Raw genomic sequence first — 17,051 nt, forward strand, 5'->3', positions numbered from 1 at the left:
CGCCCGATCAAAGATCAGCCTGTACTAAGCATGATATCTTATTTTTGAAAACACATGCATTCTTATTCCAGTTATTAGCTAGAATTACTATGTGATACGCACAACACACAAGTATAGACTAGATCGCCTAAGTTGGAACAAAACATCTCATGTTTGTTTGTTTGAAAACGGTTTGAAATTGCTACCCGCAAGTAGGCTAAGACGTGGATTTGCCACCCTCAAGTGGGCTTTAAGAAAACATGATTTTGCCATTCTGCAAAGTGGGCTTAAAATGTACATTTTGATGAATTGTTCCAATTCAAGTAATCCAACCTTCACCCATAGGAATTCAAGCAGTTATATCATATAAGCAGTTAGCCTCATAACAAGCATGCTATCATGGCAACACTCACACTCATGCAAGATGCTAAAGCATAAAAGTTTACCTAATACTCCGAGCCAAAACAATAGCTAGTTAGTAACCAATGCATGATCCTGGCTATGTTAAGATGGCTAATGCAACACATGCAAAATATAACTAGAAATAGGCTCGGCTATTCTAAAATGGCATATGAGATGCAACTTGATAATCATGTATTCAAATCGGAATTGAAATACAATATGGTTAGTATGATGTGCCGAGCCCGGTGCATGCAATACAGATGAATGGATGCAAACATGCAAGCATAAGGATGCTAATTGAAACATGACCTAGAACTAACCATCATAAGCAGTTAAGTAAAAGGGAGAAAGACGTGGGGTTGGAAGACATTCACACACGCACGCACACTTATTACAAAATTCGCCATCTCGACGAAGAGTCCGAATAAATAATACAAACCAACTAATTGACTAACTAATCAAGCTAATTAATTATTACAAAACTCTTACCTGTAGACGCGCCCGCATGGGGCCCCGCTACAGTTCGGACTCGATTTTGTTTCACGGTCCTTAATCTGAACCAAAGAGTCCAAATCCGGCAAATCGTTTTGAGAAACAGATTTTGAAAAGAAGTGCCAAACATGAACTGCTTTGCCAGATACAGAGTCGCCACCTAAATATTTTTTATGGGGGAATTTAGGAAATCCTGACTCGGTGCCGAAGGCCACATGTCCGTCATCACCGGAGTTGTCTCGGCTCGGGAGCTAGGGTACGATTGGGGAAGGTCAGCTATGAGCACCCCCTCTCGCCCGATCTGAAGATCGGCCTCTACTAACCGTGATATCCGTTTTTGAAAACATTATGTGTTCTTAAACCATTTATTAGCCTAGAATTACTATGTTATGCGCACAGCAAACAAGTATAGACTAGATTGCCTAATTTGGAAATAAGCATTGCATATCCATTTGTTTTGGAAAAATGTTTTGAAATTTGCTACTCGCAAGTAGGCTAAAATACGGATTTCAACGAGTTTTTCCAACTCAAACAATCCAACCTTCACCCACAGGCATTCAAACAGTTTATCACATAAGCATCTAGCCACATGGTAAGCATACTGTCATGATAGCATTCACACGCATGCGAGATGCTAAAGCATAAATACTTACATTGTACTCCAAGCCAAAACAATAAACTAGTTAGCAAACATGCATGATCCTAGTTCATGTCAAGTTGACTAATGCAACACATGCAAGATGCAATTAGAGTAGGCTCGGCTAACCTAAACATGGCATGTGAAATGCAACCAATTAATGCACGTATTCAATTTGGAATTGAAATATAAATGCAGTTAGCATGATGCGCCGAACCCGGTGCATGCAAGACAAATGTATGGATGCACGCATGCATAACATAAGGTATGCTAATTTAAACATGCCCTAATCTACCATTATAAGAAGGTAAATAAAAGGGAAGAAAGAAGTGGGGGTTGGAAGACATTCACACACTCACCCACACTTATTACAAATTTACCCTCACTCGGAGGGACCAAAAGAATAATACAGATAATTAACCTACAAGCTAATTAATTATTACAAATTGCCTAATTAGCTGACAAACTAACTAAGCTAAAAAAATAATAATAAACCGCCTCGGGAAGAGAGCTAGATGCAATGTGTGCTCGGGTCTTGCTCGGAAGTGCACCGCCATGCATAGGCTGCCTCTGTTTTCCTTTCTTTACTCCTCTGGAGGCTGCCAAAACCTCAGGATTGCTTCTCTGGATACTGGGGAATGCCATCGGCTGGGTAGAATGCCCACCAGCAGTGGAATGTAATCACCGGCCATTGGTGAAGCTATCGGCAGAGGGAGGATTGCCGGTCGGCACTTAGAACTGCCGGTCGACAGAAAGCTCCTACAGAATTTGCAATTGACAGCAACAGAGGGCAAGGCAGAGCATGGCAATACAATTCAAGGCATATATGCACCAATCATATCCCTTATCATGTTAGTGACTCAAAGGGACATGCTCCTTGGCTCTCGGACCATCAATCGCGCATTTCAATGCGTGATGGTCCAAGAGACCAAGTTATGCATTTCCATGTCAAATGCAATGCAAACAATCAAACCAATGGGGACTTAACCTCTATCATGGATAGTCAAGAGGCCAAGCATGCATGCCAATGCAATGCAACCTAAGCATGTTAACTAGGCATGCAATACGGCGATGCAAATGAGCATGCAAGAAATGCAAGGCATAGAGCAATGTGACTAACAAGTGTGCAAGGCTAATGTAGGCATTCAAGCATGTAAGCCAACATGTGACTTCATTCAATCATGTGATTTCAAACATGCAACAACTCACCAATATGCTACAAAATACAAGGAGAGCATGCAACAAACAAAGAGATGGACTTAAACATGATTTGGGCAACTCTAATTAGGCCCAAAACAGTGGCCATAATGCTATGAAATAAGGGCTAAATGACATGCAAACATGCACGCAAATATGGTCCAATTCCTAAGGCCCACCAAAGAAATATTGAACTACACTTAGTGCAACCACACATGGCATGAATTAAATGACTAAAAACAGAATTTTAGCATATTAAAACAAGGCCTAAAGATCATTTAGATGGCATCCAAATGACCTAAATTCAAAGGCATGCACAAATGCCAAAACATGGAGCATGCTACACAAACTTTGAAAGCATTAAAGAGGTGTCCAAGGCAAGCATACAAGCATGTCAAAGGGACTGAAATGATGCTACAAATGGTGCCAAACCAATAAAACAAAGCAAATAAAGCATGCTACATACTCACGCACTTAAGGCCAACAAGCCAAAATGCAAAGGGGCTATCCTAAGCATGGAAAATGTGAATCTAAAGACCCAAGACAGACCTTAAGCATATTAAAACATGACCAAAAACTTCACAAAGCTAAGCCAAAATATGCAAGCATGGTAGTCCAAAGGCAAGATGCATTTCTAGGCAAAATAGAGGAATACAAAGCAAGTGTATGATGCACATGGAATCTCACCAAACCATCAAAAATTAGTGAATAAAACATGTGAAAATAGGCCCAAATAACCACTGATACGCAACCATGGTATGCAAAAATGATGAGTTACTTTAGAGGGCCATGCAAGGAGTTATTAAGCACATGCAAGATAGACATCCAATATGACCAAAACAACTCTGGAAATGGCTTATGGGGGTCCTAAAATCCACTGAAAAATGCCTGAACCGAGCTCAAGAAGTGTGCAAATATAGGCCCCTTTGTAAGGCCAAAAAGGGCATCAAACAAGACAACAAGGAGAGGGGATGGCCCTCTCCTTCTTAGGACCTTAAACCACCATCCTCACCACTGAAATCCCTCAAGATTTCAGTGGTGAGGAGGCCCAAACAAGGTGGTCCCGAAACTCACCAAAAATAGCACAAAATGGGGCCAAACAAGGCCTAAGAGGGGGTAAACGACCCCAAACACAAAAGTGTCCTCAATGAAGTATCTTAAACACAAAAAAACAGAACTTTTTTATGTTATACACAAAGCTCAAAACAGCAAGCAAGATAGGCTAAAAACTTGTGCAAAAATGGGGAATAAAAGAGGGTAAAGTGTGCTCACCCTTGTAGCTTAGCAAAACAGTCCCTTTTCTGGACCACAACCAGCTCCTTTAGCCTTTGAAAATGGCCTCCAAGATCCTTAGAGTGGTGGTGGAGGTGTTAGGATAGGAGGTGGTGTGTAATGGAGTAAGAACAATGGAGTTTGGAGCTTGAGATGTAAAGATATGGAGGGAAGTGTATGGTTTTTGTCTTAGACAAATTCCTTCAACCCTTTAAACGGAAAGATAGGCTCTCTATTTATAGAGAAGATGGAGGCTTAAAGCTTCTAAGAGAAGCTAAGCAAAAAAGGGTCAAGGGGGTCAAGCTTCTCTTAGAAGCTTGGAGCAAAAGGGCCAAGCTTCTTGGAGAAGCTAGGCAAAGGGGTCAAGCTTCTTGGAGAAGCTAGACAAGGGTTCAAGCTTCTCTTAGAAGCTTGGAGCAAAGGGTTCAAGCTTCTCTTGGAAGCTTTGAGCAAAAGGGCCAAGCTTTTTAGAAGCTTGGATCAAAAGGGCCAAGCTTCTTAGAGAAGCTAGGCAAAGGGGCAAGAGGTTCAAGCTTCTTCAAGAAGCTTTAAAAAAGGGGTCAAGCTTCTTGGAGAAGCTAAAAAAGGTCAAGCTTCTTGGAGAAGCTAAAAAAGGGTCAAAAGGTTCAAGCTTCTTGGAGAAGCTAAAAAAAGGTCAAGCTTCTTGGAGAAGCTAAAAAAAGGGTCAAAAGGTTCAAGCTTCTTGGAGAAGCTAAAAAAAGGTCCAAAAGGGTCAAGCTCCCTCAAGAAAAGGCCTCGGCTAGGAAAAGTAGCCGATTGATCAAAAAAGTGGCCGGCCGACCAAACACAATGCCAACCGGCTATCAATAGTGCCGACTGGCCATCAACAATGGCCGGTGGCAAGGAAACAAGGCCGGTGGCCTCAAGCCATGGCCGGTGAGGTGTGGGGATGGCGTACAAGCTATTTCCCACCCTCGGAAGCAAAACAACAAGTGTTCGGTGCAAAACCAGACACAAAACAGTCGAGTCGAAAGATCCTGAGGCAGGGCGTGTAGCCGAGACCTCCGGGAACTCAAGACGAACACAAACAAGGATGATCACCAAGTGTTCAAATGGTGACGTCCAAGTCTTGAGGACGGTCAAAAATGGGGTGTCTACATTACCTAATTAAGCAAATTAATTAAGTTACAAAACAGATTAAGTATGAAACCAAAGAGGCTGCCACAGCTTTTCCTCGGAATGATTAAATGATGCATGCCCGATCGCCTCGCTCGGAAACCCGTTGCCATGCCTCAAGTTGTCTCTGTTTGCACTGTTCTGCACCTCTGAAAACTGTTCCAACTTCTGTGATGCCTATGAACCACTCCATGGACATGTTGAAAGGCCATCGGCCAAGAGAAATAGGTCATCGACCATTTGTGAGCCCATTGGCCAAAAAAGGTTAGTCGATCAGCACTAAAAATAGCCGATCGACAATATCTTCCTGCAAACTGCTCCTCATGCTGCAGCAGAGGACAAACAAGGGCATGGCAATACATTTGCAAGATAATGTTTGCAACAACACCCCTTATCATGTTTAAGACTCAAAGGAGTGTAGTGCTTGACCCTCGGGCCATCAATCACGTATTTCGATGCATGATGGCCAAAGAAGTCAAGTGTGCAATTCAATGTATAATGAATACATAAAAACACGTGACTGCCCAAAACTCTATCATGCATAATCAAGAGTGTCGACGACTGAGGATTGAGATACGTTTCGTCACTTCAAGTACGAAACGTCCCTTAGTCCTCATGTTTGGTTTGACACCCCAAACCAAACACAATGCAATACATGTAAGCATGGAAAAGTTATGCAAAGCATCAAAGCTAATGGCATGCAAATAAACCCAATGCAATATGAGTATGCAAGCAACAATGCAAATAACTCAAGCATGTAACAAATATGCATCCATGTCATGCAATACAACTAACATGCAATAGATATGCAACCTAAACATGCAAACATATAACGCAATAGGCATGCAACAACATGCAATGCGATAAGCATGCGACAACACACAAACCGCATGACTTATGGACTTATATTGCAAATGGACAGACCTCAGCCGTACCAAAATAGTGGCCAAACATGCCAAGAAATGATGGAATGAAATGCAAAATGAGCATGCGTGCCAATTGGCCTAAAAACTAGGCAACAATGTACAATCCTCAAACATTAGCAAGAAGTGACAAACATGATAATGTGACAATAAGGTAAGCTCTGAAATCATGCAAGGAGTGGTGCCAAACCACTCAAACAAGTCAAGCATAACATGCAAGGAAGCTCAAGGCTTAAGGCTAGCCAAGGTGCTTGTACTAAGGCCATATCAACCAAGCCCTAGGTGACCCAAAACAGTCCCAAGGCAGGCCAAAACAAGGCTAGAACATGCATGGAATGAGGCTTAAACATGCTAGAAAGGTGAGCACAAAACATGAAGCATGCAAGGCTAACAAAGAGGTGTTACACTACACCTATTACAACCAAACATGGCATGACTTAACCAATGAAAAATAGAGTTATGGCATGTCAAAATAAGCCCAAAAACCCACTGAGATTGCATCCCATAGACCTAAGTATAGAGACATGCACAATGACCCACTCTTAAGGCATAAAACACCAACCTCCCAATGCATGGAAAATGTGACAAATGTGAATGCATGGTCACACTTCATGGACTGAAATATCATTTCAAATGATACCAAATCATGAGAATGGTCCAAGTAATGCACGTTAATGACTTGGACACTCAAAGCCAACAAGCTAGAATGCATTGTAGCTATACAAAGCATGGCCTATATGAACAAAACAATACAAAACAGATCTCAAGCATGGTAAAACATGACTAGAAGCTTCTTTTAGTTGAGCCAAAACATACAAGAATGATGGTCTAAATATATGAGGCATGAGAAGATTGCAAGGCAAGTGCATGATGCATGCAAGATGCTATTAAACCAACTTTGGACAGAGGTATAACATGGAAAAATAAGGCCTAATACATGCTGAAATGAAGCCAAAACATGCTAAGCAAACATGCTACCATTATGAGCCAATAATGCAAGCATATGAGACACAAGGAGAGGGGGGTGTCCCTCTCCTATTCAAGACTCCAAAACCACTTCTCCACCACTAAAAATCCTCTAGATTTCAGTGGTGAGAAGGTCAAAAAAAGATAGTTCCAAGGCCCAAAAAGAAAGGCACAAAATAAGGCCAAACAAGGCCTAAGAGGGGGTAGACTACCCCCAACCAAAAGTTACCTTAAACAATCATCTTAAGTATGAAAAATCAAAACTTATTTTATTTTAGAGTTAAGCTTAAAACAATATGCAAAAGGGTCTAAAAGCTTAAGCTAAAATGGGGTATTAAAAGGTAGAAGCTCACCCTTGAAGAACACCTTCAAGAACACTACTCCAGCACCTTTTTCTAATCAAAACCAATCCAAGAACACTAAAACCAACTCCTAAGGACCTCAGCAACCAAGGATGGTGTATTGCTAGGTGTTTGTGTGCAATAGTGTGAAGATATTACACTTTAAGGCACAAACACACACACAAATGTAAAGAGAGAGGCAAATATATATAGATATATATATATATATATATATGAACTCTATATCAATTTTCCAGACCCTCTGAGAAGGGAGGAGGAGCTCCCTTCTTATAGGAATTCAATTCCAAAGCTTCTTGGAGAAGCAAGAACAAGGTGCAAATCCCTCCATACACATGTATGGAGGATGCGAATTGTGCCCACCAGCTGTCACAGCTGGCAGAAAATATCTGTAAAAAGCAGATGGAAAGGTCTCGGCTCAAAAATATAGCCGATCGACCTAACAAAGTGCCGATCGACCAAACCAAGTGCCGATCGACTATCACTTTTGGCCGATGGCAAGAAAACATGGCCGATGGCATCATGCCTTAGCCGATAGGTTGAGGGGATGGCCAACAAGCCACCATCTTCCCTTAGAAGCAAAACCACAAGTCCTTGGTCCATAACCAAGCACAAAACAAACAAGTTGAGAGATCCTAAGGCAAGGCTCGCAGCCGAGACCTTCGGGAACTCAAAATGAACACGAGCATGGGTGATCATCGAGTGTTCAAACGATGACGTCCAAGTCTTAAGGACGGTCAAAAATGGGGTGTCTACAACATGCTAGGCCATAAGTAAGGCAACAATGCACAACACTTAAAGGCATTCAAAGCATGAAAGAAGTGGGAACATGAAAATGCTATAAGCTCTGAAATGAAATATTAAATGATGCCAAATCATCTAAATAGCTCAAAGATAGCATGCATGAGTCAACAAAACACAAAGCTAGCAAGGCCAATTGCACTACAGCTATACAAAGCATGAAGGATATAGCAAAGGCAACCCAAAACAGTCCTAGAACATGTCAAAATGATACTAAAACATGCATAGAAGGAAGCCAAAACAAGCTAGAATGAAGGGCATAAGGCATAATGCATACAAGGCAAATAAGGTGGATTACACTACACCTATTAAGACCAAGCATGGGATGACTTAACGAACAAAAATCAGAGTTATATCATGACCAAATAACCCCAAAAACACATTGAAATGATGGCTCGCAAGCTAAGGCATGAAGGCATACGCAATGATTCATGTTAAGGCATAAAGGGGCAAACCCTCCAACGCATTGAATGAGTGATAAATGCAAGTGCATGAGCATGAAACATGGACTGAAATAACATAAGAAATGATGCCAAATCATTGAAATAGGTCAAGCAACGCATGCTAATGAACTTGGTGCACAAAGCTAACAAGCTAGATTGAACCATGGCCATACAAAGCAAGTCATGCATGGCCATACAAAGCAAGTCATGCATGGCCAAAACAACCAAAATTAGAGCTAAAGCATGCTAAAATTTGGACAAAAGCTTCCTGAAGTTAAGCCAAAAGCATGCTAGAATGACATGTCAAAGCATGATGCATGTTAGGCTATTTCATGGAAATGCACTACAAGTGCATGGAGCATGCAAAGGCCAACCAAACCAAACCCCAACAGAGGTATGACATGGTAAAAAAACACCAAGAACATGTTGAAATGGACTCAAATCAAGCTAGAATGACATGCTACTTGATGAAGCATACAAAGACTAGTTTGTGTGATTTACACTACAAGTGTATTAGGCATGCATGGAATGACCAAACCAAGCAAAAACAGTGGTAAGCCTCAGCAAAATAACCACAAATACATGCTAAGATACAAGCTAACACAAGCTTAACAAACATGCTCACACATGAGGCATTCAAGACATGTATTGAAGACACGAGGAGAGGGGATGACCCTCTCCTTTTTGGGACCTTAAAACACCATCCCCACCACTGAAATCCTGGATTTCAGTGGTGAGAAGGCCAAAACAAGGTGATCCCAAAGCTTAAAAAAAAGGCACAAAAGCAAGGCCAAACAAGGCCTAAGAGGGGGTAAACAACCCCAAACACAAAAGTGACCTTAAACAAAGATCTTAAGCACCAAAAATTAGAACTTTTTGTAGTTAAGAGTTAAACTTAAAACAGCATGCAAAAGGGTCCAAAAGCTTAAGCAAGAATGGGGGTTTAAAAGGTTAAAAACTCACCCTTGAAGACCTTCTTCAAAACCAAAACTCCAGCAGCTTTTTCCAACCAAAACCAGTCCAAAAGCTTCAAAAACAACCTCACGGGACCTCATCTCCAAGAGTATGGTGTTTGAGTGTGTGTTTGTGTGTTAAAGTGTGGTAAAACTACACTTTTAAGGCACAAAATCAAGAACAAGAGCAATACAGAGACAAAGCTATATGTATAACCCTCAAGGCAATTTTTCTAAACCTAGAAGAGGGAGGAGGTGGTTCTCTCTTATAAAGAACCAAAAGCAAAGCTTCTTGAAGAAGCTAAGGTTCAAGGCCATCCCTTCATATGGAGGATGGTTCTGGTGCCCTCCAGCTGGCACAGCTGGAGGAAAATATCTTCAAAAAGTGGCCGACCACTTGAAGTGGTCGGCCAACTACTTTAAGTGGTTAGCCAACCACTTTAAGTGGTCTCCCAAAAAGACAACTGGTCGGCCGTGGTGGGAGATGGTCAGTAGCATGAAAACAATGCAATGGTGTGGTGGCCGACCAGAAAATATGGCCCAAAGACCAAGGAGACCAGTTGTCAGACCAGAAAATTGGCTGGCAGGAAGAAAAGTGGTTTGCGGGGAGAGAAACTGGTCTCCCACCCTTGGACCACCTTCCAAACAAGGAAAACGAGGTTTGTACCAAAAACAAACCAAAACGGATACAAGACGAAAGTTCGGGAGGCAAAGCGTGTAGCCGGGAGCCTCAAAAACTAGCTGACAAACACCAAAAGTGGTTTACGACCACAAAGTGGTCTCCCAAACTACAGTGGCCCTCTAGGCCAAGGAAACAAGGTGTGGTTCAAAAATCATGCCAAACGGAGAACGTTAAGTGGTCCTGAGACAAGACGCGCAGCCGAAGGCTTCGAAAATCAGAAACTAGTCTCCAAACGGGAAAAGTGGTTTACGACCACAAAAGAGTGGTCTACAAGACCTCTCCCTCCCTTAGGCAAGGAAAACAAGACTTAGTCTGCAAACCAAGCCAAAGTACAAAGAGTTTAGAGGCCTAAAGGCAAGGCTCTCAGCCAAAAACTCTGAAACCTCGAAACGAGCACAACATGCGCAATCACCGAGCGCTCAATCGATGACGTCTGAGTCTTAAGGTCGGTCAAAAATGGGGTGTCTACAACGAGCACTTGCTTTGTTATTTTCAAACTCTTTTCCAAGCAGTGGATGACAGGGATTTTACGGAGGCTCTATCAGTAGTCACACGGGAAGTTTCAGAGGAGGTAAATGCTGAGCTAATTAAACCTGTTACAAATAAGGAGATTAAAAGTGCAACCTTTCAACTTGGCTCTCTAAAATCCCTTGGACTAGATGGGTTTCAAGGCATTTTCTATCAAAATCATTGGGAAATTGTGGGTTCTGAAGTGTGCTTAGCGGTTCAGGATTTCTTTAATACGGGGTCTGTTCCTCCGGAATGGAACAACACTAATCTGGTCTTAATTCCCAAGGTAGCGACACTAGAGAAACTGGCACAATATAGACCGATCAGCTTGTGTAATTTCAAAATGAAGATTATCACAAAGATCATAGCCAACAGACTCAAGCACTTCCTTCACTATCTTATATTCCCTAATCAGGTGGCTTTCATTCCGGGAAGACTCATTCAAGATGGTATTCTGGTGGCACGTGAAGGGTTTCACTTCTTGAAGCAGAAAAAAGGGGAGAGACAAGTGGATTTAGCTTTAAAACTAGACTTCAACAAGGCGTATGATCGTATTCAATGGGATTACCTCAAAGCTGTACTTCAGAAAATGGGTTTTCATGATTGTTGGATTTGTTGGGTAATGGAGTGTGTTACTACAGTCAAGTTTTCAATCTTTGCAAATGGGAAAAAGAGGGCCTCCTTTACATCCTTTTGTGGCCTTAAACAGGGAGATCCGCTATCCCCATATCTGTTTGTCCTGGTGGCTAAGACCTTGTCCAAATTGATCGAGATGAAAGTCTAGGACAACAAAATTACAGGCATAAAAATGAGAAGGACTTGTCCAGTGGTGTCCCACCTTTTATTTGCAGATAATGTCCATCTTTTTTTCAAGGCCACTCTTTCGAAGACCATGGAGTTGGCCTAGACTCTCTAGGTATATATAGCTCTGCTTCTGGTCAACGCCTCAATTTTGTTAAATCGGAAGTTTTCTTTTCAACCAATGCTTCTCCGGAATTAAATAGACAAATCTGAGAGTTGCTTGGTACTCCTCTTGCACAACCAAACACGAAAGATTTGGGGCTTCCATCATAGTGGGGCCGATCCAAAGCTGAAGCTTACGGTTTTTTGGTGGACAGGATGGTTTCCAAAATGCAAGGTTGGAAAAATAAACTTTTTTCCCATGCCAGAAGAGAGGTTTTGTTAAAAGCGGCGGTCCAAGCCATACCTTCATATGCTATGGCATGTTTTGCGTTTCCTAAATCTTTTGGTGTTAAGGTTAACAGAGCCATTCGGAATTTTTGGTGTAAAGGAGATCTAATGAATAAATGAATCCCTTGGGCCAATTAGGAGTCAATGAGTGTCTCAAAACTCCACGAGGGTTTGGGTTTTCGAGATTTCTCAGCCCTTAATCAGGCCATGTTAGCTAAACAAGAGTGGAGACTTATCACTAATCCACAATCTTACTGGGCACAACTTTTCAAAGGACTGTACTTCCCAAACACCAATTTCCTTACTGCTACTATTGGAGCTCGAGCTTCGTGGGCTTGGACCAGTTATCTTAAGGGGGGGATTTATTGAAAAAAGGGATGCGATGGTAGGTCCAAAATGGGGAGTCCATTTAGTTCTGGGATGACAAATGGATACCAATAATGCCTAATTTTCATATTTCATCCCCAAAACCTCCATTTTGTGACATTATGATAGTTTCGGATGCTATTGATCCAATTAGGAAACAGTGGAACATGGAGGTGCTTCAACACTGTTTTTCTAGTGGTGATTGTCAAGTAATTTAGCTCATCCCCATTTCGATGGGGGACAGCGAAGATCGGTTGGTTTGGCATCATACCAAGTCTGGGGCAGTACTCGGTCAAATCCGGTTACTATGCAGCTAAGACATCCATGCAATCGAGCTCCCCGTCCCAACCATCAAGCTCTTTTCAATTTTCTAAAGGGTTCTGGAAGAGTTTGTGGTCCATTAAGGCCCTTCCCAAACTCAAGCACTTTTGGTGGCGAGCTTGTAAGAATCTTTTTGTTTCTAAGGTTAATTTCCATCGACGGCGATGCTCACCATCTAAGGTATGCCCATGGACTCAAGCTGTGTAGTTCGAAAGTCTGTTGAATATTAGAATTGAAAAAGGGTCTGTGGTGAATGTGGCAGAATGGACAACTTAGTGGATGAAACCCAAGTGACAGAATGATGAAGAGGATTTGGTCTTTAGCAATGGTGTATTTATTGGGTGGTACATTTGGAAAGCGAGAAACGCTTTTTTATTTAATCACATCCCTATTAACCCCATGGATACCATTGTGAAAATAACCCAGGGGTGGAATGAATAGCAAACACACTGTTAGATAGGCTACTCTCATACTGATACACCAGCACTAGCGCTGGTGGAGGCCGAAGGCTAGGAACCCGCACCTTCTGGGGAGTGTAAAATCAACTGTGATGTGAGTTTTAACAAACACAGAACCATAGCAACTGCTGCTGCTATTATGAGAGACTCTGTAGGCCGCGTTATTGATGGCTTAGTCTCCTTATTTCCAGTTTCATCTGCCTTCGTAACTGAAGCACATGCGGTGAAAATGGCGGCTACAATGGCCCAAGCTTGCGATTTGAAGTCTACCATTGTTAAAAGTGACTGTAAAGAAGTTATCCAACTGGGAGTGGGTGAAACAGTGCCTCCGTGGGAAAGGTTGGCAATTTTGCTTGATATTCGCCACCTGGTCAGAGTGGAGAATTTGCTTTTGAAATGGACTACCAGAAACAACAACCATGTTGCTAATTAGGTAGCAAAGACCCATGCTTGTAATCTTTTGCCTTTGGATTGGGTGGCTAACCCACATACAGCTCTTGCTGCTTTTATTAATGCTGATGTACCACATTCTCTTCGTTGATTCTATATATATACCCATCGTTCAAAAAAAAAAAAAAAAAAACTCCACCAGCTATAAACCAAGCCAAAAAATAAAATAAAAAATTCAATTCCCGAAAATAATCCCCAACTAGGTATTAACAATATCTTGCATAATTGTAAGCTCTGTGGAAAACCAAATGAAGCACAGCAACAAAAATCAGCAAAACCCTAAATGGATATGCATGCAATAGCAAATTAAAACCCAACATTCAATTCTCTAGGGCTAAACTGACATAAAGCCCCAAATTAAAACCCAATAACTCTCTAGAACAAAAGTGACCCCTAAATTAGGCACACACCACACGAAAACCCAATTGTCAAATCCTCTCTAACTCTGTTTGGATTGAGTGATTTGGAGAAAAAAGAAAAGAAATTGAGAGATATGTATTTCTTTTATTTGTTTGGATAACTTAAGTGGAGAGAAATGAGGAGAAATGAAGAGAAACAGAGAGAAACTCATTTCTCTTATAACCCTCATTTTCAATTTTTCCAAAAGTGGAGAGATTGGGAGAAAAGAAACCAATAGATTCTTATATTTTCATAATACCAATTTTGTCCCTGTAAAAATAAAAGAAATAAAATGATTGCAAAATATAAAAAGATTATTTTGGTAATATAACATAAAATAATTTCTGTCTTTTTCTCTTATGAAATCTAACTAAGGGGTTGTTTGGGGTGTCATAAATAAGTGTACTTTTTATCTTTTTGGACTAAAAATTTGAGGTTGAAAATATGAATGTTTGGGTTAACTTTTTGACTTTTTATAAAAAAAAATATGTAATAAAAAATTGTAAAAATTGATTTGTAGGGAAAAATTCGAATTGGGAGTTGTGCAGCCGTAATTGTTAACTTTTGGTAAATAATATTAACTTTTTAACTTTTTGAGTAACTTTTTGACTTTTTTACAAGTTCCCAAACTTGGCCTAAATAAGAAAGAGAGAAATCACAATCATTTCTTTTCTTTTATTTCTTATTTATCCAAACAAGAAAAAAATAAATCACAATCATTTTATTTCATTTTTTTTTTTATAACTTAAATAATCATTTCTTTTCTTTTCTCTCCTAAATTTCAAACATAGTCGAAAATACATTGAGCCTTATAAATTAAAGTACAAAACCCCACTGTTAAAAAAGTAAAATACAATAAAAATCACTTTAAAATCATCAGAAACCAAAATTGGCATTGTTAAGCGAAACCCAAATGAAGGCAAACCTTTCTTTTCCAGAGCCTATCGCTGGAAGCAACTCCGTAACATGTTCGCGAGGTAAGGAGTGATAGTGCCACGCGTGGTGCGTTGAGATGGCGTAGAATCATGGTCATGATATCTGAGCCAAACACGGTCAGAGGGTCCTGAAGCAGAGCCTCCTCTGTTTTCAGTTCTCCGGAAGGCTCTCTTTTCCTCTTCTTTCTCTTCTTCCCCGTCGTCTCCATCACTTCCCCTCTCCTATCAACATCATCTCCATCATCACTCGACACTTCAATCTCCACAACTGGGTTCTTCTTCTTCGAGTTCCCTTGTTCGAATGCTCTATTATTAGGAGGTTCAGCCATTGCAGCGAAGCACCTCACCAAATACGAAAGCGACATATATGTACACTATGCGTGTCTGTCTGTATATGAGTAGAGACAGATTGGTGATGTTGTTTGTTCCGTTAATGGAGAGTGAGAGTGAGTAGTGTGAAGTGAAGTTCCTGTACACATTCATCAGATAATCAGTTGATATTATTTTGGAAAATAAAACTATATGCATCAATTATTGTATTAATTAATGTATTAATTAATTATATAGTATAATTTAAGATATTTTTAATATTTATAATTCGTTTGTATTATATGTATCAATTAGTGTTATGATATTATTATTGATCACATTTATTATACAAGATATAAATATCTACAATTATATGAATGATGTCACATCATTTATTAATATATTAATGTATACATTAATTAATACATATAATATTATTTTTTATAATTAATAGAATTAATAATAATATCATAATTAATATTAATATATTAATTGATGCATATAAATTTATGAAATTCTGCGCATTCCAATTTTGATGGCGTGTCTAAATCAGTATGGGCTAAGTTGGGAGGTGGGTTTGACGTGGCGGCATTGCAAAATTAATTAAGGAGAAAATGTTAGAGGTCCTAAATTTTCTATCAAATAAGTGATCAAATGTCTCACATGGATGTGGGACTCACAAAATTGCGGACCCCATATCCATGTGAGACATTTAGTCATTTGTTTGGTAGAAAATTTGGTGTCTCTAGCATTATCCTTAATTAAGGTGTTATAAGACCATCTCTTATCATTACTCAAACTTTTATTAAATTTAAATTTAATAAAAATACAATTTTAATTGTTTTATCAAATTAGTATTAAATAAAGAAAGTCATATTTGATCATCAAATTAAATAAATTTTTAACTTTTTGTCAAATTTTACAAATGACCATCGATAGACAATTAGATAGATAACCAACTGGTCAATCGGGTGGACGATCGGCCTGACAACCGAGTAGACAATCAAATTGAGAAAAATTTGAACAAAATTTACACTAGACCGGATGACCACCCGAACATCCTTTCAGTCATCCTTCCAAACAACCGATTATTTGATAAAAATTGAAAATTTAACGTTACAACACCGAGTATCAGATAAAAATTTTAACTTAAATTTGATGAAAAGAAAAAAAAGAAAAAGAAAAGAGCAAGCGTTAGATATGTTCTAAAAATGTCAGATCCCTACCGTTGAGATTTGGACTATAATGAATTGTTCAAACTAGTGTGATTTAGCTTAGGTTCTATTTTAATAATTTAAATTATTTATTTTATATAATTATTTATTTATATAATTTATATAAAAAATTTAAATCTATATAATAATCATAAGATATTCAATTCATTTTGTTTAACACAGAAGAAGAAAAAAAAGTGATAAATTAAATTCCATAAAAAAGTTATAGAGCTCAAATCATCAAACTGACACTTATGGTGAAACTCACAGACCAAACAGATTGGAAGGAATCACAACCCTTATAAAAAAGAGTTCTATTGACCAGAAAAAAATACAAAATATTTATAATATTAATATATTCTTTACATATACCAAAACACTTCACACATTTGATTGGAAGGAATCACAACCCTTATAAAAAAGAGTTCCATTGACCATAAAAAAATACAAAATATTTATAATATTAATATATTCTTTACATATACCAAAACACTTCACACATTTTTATATATTTCAATATGCTTTTTAAATAATTTTTTAACATTAATAACAGTCTTGTATACTTTTTTAACATTTTTCTTATTAAAATATAATAAATCTTATAAATTTAGTATGATTACATTGATTTTTTTTTTAACAATGTTAAAAAATCGAA

This window comes from Camellia sinensis, chromosome 6 (assembly GCF_055761805.1).
Source record: "Camellia sinensis isolate YWXY chromosome 6, ASM5576180v1, whole genome shotgun sequence".
NCBI lineage: Eukaryota > Viridiplantae > Streptophyta > Magnoliopsida > Ericales > Theaceae > Camellia > Camellia sinensis.